Source organism: Vanessa tameamea, chromosome 24 (genome assembly GCF_037043105.1).
Source record: "Vanessa tameamea isolate UH-Manoa-2023 chromosome 24, ilVanTame1 primary haplotype, whole genome shotgun sequence".
Classification (NCBI taxonomy): domain Eukaryota; kingdom Metazoa; phylum Arthropoda; class Insecta; order Lepidoptera; family Nymphalidae; genus Vanessa; species Vanessa tameamea.
The window spans coordinates 4,929,816-4,934,618 of NC_087332.1; the positions used below are offsets into that span (position 1 = coordinate 4,929,816).

The window sequence follows — 4,803 nt, forward strand, 5'->3', positions numbered from 1 at the left end:
TATAAGATATTTTGAACCGTAATTAAAATTAAAGTACAATGCTAGCAACTCCATAGAATTCAGACCCCACCATAAAGGAGGTTTACAAGCGTACCAGATGTAGAATTTAATTACTGTTTTACTGATTACTAAAATCTTAATGCCTTTGGAACTTTCGAGTTGTGTGTTAATGTCAGAATAATAATAACATTTAAATTGATTTTTCTAAATCACTTCTTATCTTACTCGTGAAATATTGAAAACCAACTGACGCTGCTGTAGTATTTTTAATGCTTACATCCTTACATTAATAAGAGTATAGTTATTCCTTAAATACCTCACTTGCAAACTTCCAGGTGTTGCAGATGTCCACGGGCGGTGGTAGTCACTTTCTATCAGGTAAGTCTGCTGTACGTTTACTACCTAAGCCATAAAAAAGTAATATATATATATATGGTCTTCTTCCAATGCTTCGCCCGTGCGTAAGGGCAGTGAGTAGATATTACGTACCCCATTTTCTAAAATTTCATTATATTCAGTGAATATTAAAATTCATATATCATGTTAAAATTCTCTACTACTACAGTAGTTGTCTCAAACAAACTCACTTTCGCATTTCATATCCAACTAATATTTTAAATACTTGTGAAACCCCCTTTTAATGAGTTCCGTTAAAATATATAACACCTCGCCTTATTGCCTCCACTGGTGACAGGAGGGCTGGTTCGTTTTTAGCCCAGAGGATCGGAATTGCGATTCAACGGGGAAATGCTGCTAGCATTCTTGCCACCATTCCACGCGGTCAAGATTTGTACAGTAACTGTTTTTAATTCATATTTGTATATATTTAAGCAATTAATATTATCAATTTTTATGTTATATCAATTTTAAGACTTTTTCTATTATATATTATTGCTTCAAAGTAAAATTTAAATAGAAACACTGAAAATAATAGGCGCTTCTACAATGTTACATCGGTCGGACGGTAGGGGCGCGAATAACAGGCAGTAACTGCTACATATATCGATTACAAAAATCCTTATTAAAGATCATTGTTAAGTTATTGTTACGAACGGAGGTCCTTTTGGTTGAGGTCTCTTTAGCTGGTATAACTGTTTTTAGAAAAATAAGTTAAAAAAAATTGAATTAATTTAAATTACGCATTCCATCGACTGTTATATATGTTATATTTTCGGTTTCTCATCACTAGCTGTCGGTCAAAAAGATCTAGCTAACCTGAACAGGGTATAAACCATAAATCCGCCCGTTGAACAATACATCAAATATTTCTATATTTTTTTTATTTTCAGTTTTATTTCATTTTTAGTCCTAAGATTTCTGTATATTACGCTAGAATTGCTCATAACTCCGTTAGTGTGATCGATTTCATCAGTGGCAGATACAGTCGAGGCATCGTGTTTATATTTAATTACTAGATTGCTATACCGGCACTCTCTTACAACGTATCAAGCTAAAAGATTTTCACGCTCTACAGCAATTTATTCAGAAAAAAAATAACTTTTTTATTCAACAGAGATACTTCGTTCATCAAAACCTGTCAAGTGATGAAACACACTTTAGACTATTCCAAGCGATGAAGTAGATGAACAAATGTTTGATTTGAACGCGTTTTGTCTATAGCTACAATATAATGCACAAACATTTATTGATTGAAATTTATAACACAATATTTACTTACAACCCCCTCATCATACCGGCAAGCAGCAAGTATTGCTGAGTCTTCCAGACAGACTTTTGGCACAAGACTCGCTGTAGACCATTATAGAAAAATAGTTCTAGAAATTCCTACTATTGTTATATACATACAAAAAATCGAAAAGTCTACAACTCTTTATACCTTGCTTGCACCACCCACTCGTTATGTGTTCTACCGCCAAGCTGCAATACCTCGTGTAACTACAAGAACAAGGGAACAATGATCACTTACTTTAGGTGGCACATTTACCCGTACGCCTATAAGTGTCTCAAAAAATACACTTAACTATTAAATCAAATTTTATTTTATCAAAGCTGAAATAACAGATTATTCAAAACGATTTTTTGTTTCAAGATTCCATACCATGAAGACAATTAAAATAATAATGATATTAGGCGAATTAAATAAAAAATATGTTTATTTCTCTTTAATCTCGTAATTGGAATAGGAAATTTGGGTACAGCCGATGATTAAATGTTATAATAATAATAATTATTTTTTTCTTATTTAATTTTGGGACTTTTTTCCTACACAGGTACGTCAGTCCCATAGGGACCATCTTTCTTTTGTTAATCATTATTTATTATTGATAGTCGTTATATAGAATTCCAGGAGCATCCAACAGATTCTGATAAAGAATCTTATAGAATACTCTGAACAAATCCAACATCGAACAAACATGCTTTTAAATTAGTTAAGAGTAACTTTCTCTGATTCTGAGTCTTGTGCCAAAAGTCTTGCCACATTAAAAAAAAAATGTTATAATAAATTTTATTATATTAATTAGTCAACGCTGCATGTTCTCTGACAGTTCTCTGACCGATCCCGGTACTCTATCCGCATAAATCCTATAAACTATAACAATATATTCAAAACCAGACTCACTGTGCAGTAAAATTCAGTACGATTGTTTCAGTTGCTTAGATTTGGTGAGGCAAAAAGCAAACAGACAGACTTACGTGTGAATTTATAAATACCTAGCTGTCGCCTACGGCTTCGCTCGCATTTTAGATGTGACTAACATCAGATGCTAGGCATAAAAAGTAGCCTAATTATGTCCTTCCTTGGATTTCAAATGACTTCATACCAAATTTTATCGAATTCGGTTCAGTAGTTGGACCGTGAAAGTGCAACAGACAGACAGAGTTATTTTCGCATTTATAATATTAGTATAGATGACAATTATGTAGCGAATTATTTATATTTACGTACAGAATGTTTTTTTTTTTTGTTTTTTTTATTTTTGTATATAATACTGTTTAATAATTATAATAAGGTAATTTGTAATAAGATTTAAATGTTATAAAAATATTACGTGGCTTAATTTAGAATTTAACATCAGTTGGCTCGTTGGTCTAGGGGTATGATTTTCGCTTAGGGTGCGAGAGGTCCCGGGTTCAAATCCCGGACGAGCCCAAATTACTTTTTGTCTTCAAAATCATAATTTACTTTTTATTTACAACTAGCTACATTTCCGGCTTTTTGGTTGGTTGGTTGGATAGTTGTTTAGGCCAGCGCCTTCGCTAGCGTACGCCAAACGCCTACCAAAGTTTTACAATCAGTTGAATAGTTTAGAAATTCATGGGGTACAAAATAGTAACTTTCATTTTTATTTATTATGATAACTATAGAGACTTAAAGCTAGTGTAAATAGTTATTCCGGAAATCGTTAATTAAACTATTTCTTGTCCTTATTCAATAATGTCATACTGATAATTTAATTTAAATTTACTGAGCTATAAATAATTGTTTGTATATCAAATACCCTATTGATTTTTGATCCCACGATTTTGGAGAATATAAGGAATTTCTTTCAATGTTTTTACTGGCAACCCTTTTAGTTTCACCGCTCACTTGAGATAAATAGTTTTCGTTGATAATTTGTATGCAATTCAATGTTTTTTTTATTTGGGGAATAGCCTTTTACCCTACTACGAGACGTTAGTCTAAAATTTACTTTTGTAACGCACGTAAGTCCACGAATGGGTCACTTTAATAAAAGTATTTTGTTTTGTATTTTCATTGATTCGGAAAAATTATTCTGTAACAGCCGAACAGCAAATAACGAACGATTCAAAATTTGACCACATGTACGGAACCATAATAAAATGAACGAATTATTTTTCATTCCGACACAAGTGTCATAATATGATTAATGCGTTGCTAATACTAATGAAGCATGATCAATGCACAGTTAACGTGACGAGGGGTTTAATCGGACAATTGAACGTCAAACATCGTCATTGTCACACACAGTACGTTAGTGTCATGTTCACTTGAACTAATACATGTATCTCCACCTTGTTGATGTTTCACCGTGTAACGTAATTAACACCGAACGTTTATGCATCTGTGTGGATGTTCGTGTTTATAGGAGCGGGTAATAGATTTTGAGCTTATGTGCGTAAAGGTTTGCATGTGTGCGGAAGCTGTGTTTATGTGTATACGACTATACGGACATATATTGCATGTGTATGGTAATATTCGTCTATGATTACGATATTATATAATATTATATTATTATGTAGATGTTATTGAGCTTAGGAGGGATTAAAGAGATTAAAAAATAAATTTTTAAGATGCCTTATGATTGCACTAGTTAAGAATCTTTCAATCTATGTAAATAAAATTATCAATGTTTGTATTTTTTTATTTGTCATCTGTGTGTTTCTAAACCGATTTGATCTGGCCATTCTGTTCGTGCCTCTGAAGGTGTTTGGCACAAAAAAACTATTTTTTTTTTCTTTATTTGTTCTGCCTTAAGAAAAAAAATTGTCGATAAGGATTCCACCTGTATGAATCTATTGGAGACAAAAAGAGTATCGTGGGCTCGTCCGGGATTTGAACCCGGGACCTCTCGCACCCTAAGCGAAAATCATACCCCTAGACCAACGAGCCAACTGACATAATAACAAAATGAAGCCTCATAACTTTATCATACTGCTTTCAGAATATCAAGAATAGATAGTATATTTATATTTCCTTTAAAATAATACTTTCGATATTTAAACTAAGAACTAGAATAAGTAAATAGAATACTTTACCTTAAATTTACTTTATACTTCAAATAATACGTATGAAAAAACATTGGTAACATATTTAAAAAA

At 32.4% G+C, this 4,803-nt stretch overlaps 2 non-coding genes across 2 annotated transcripts; one reads left to right on the top strand and one right to left on the bottom strand.

The window, feature by feature from the left end:
- The first annotated feature begins 3,040 nt into the window (after positions 1 to 3,040).
- On the top strand, positions 3,041 to 3,112 carry Trnap-agg (transfer RNA proline (anticodon AGG)). The gene has a single exon. It is a non-coding gene; the product is annotated as a tRNA-Pro (tRNA).
- A 1,410-nt stretch (positions 3,113 to 4,522) lies between these two features.
- On the bottom strand, positions 4,523 to 4,594 carry Trnap-agg (transfer RNA proline (anticodon AGG)). Its single transcript has one exon. It is a non-coding gene; the product is annotated as a tRNA-Pro (tRNA).
- Between the last annotated feature and the right edge of the window lie 209 nt (positions 4,595 to 4,803).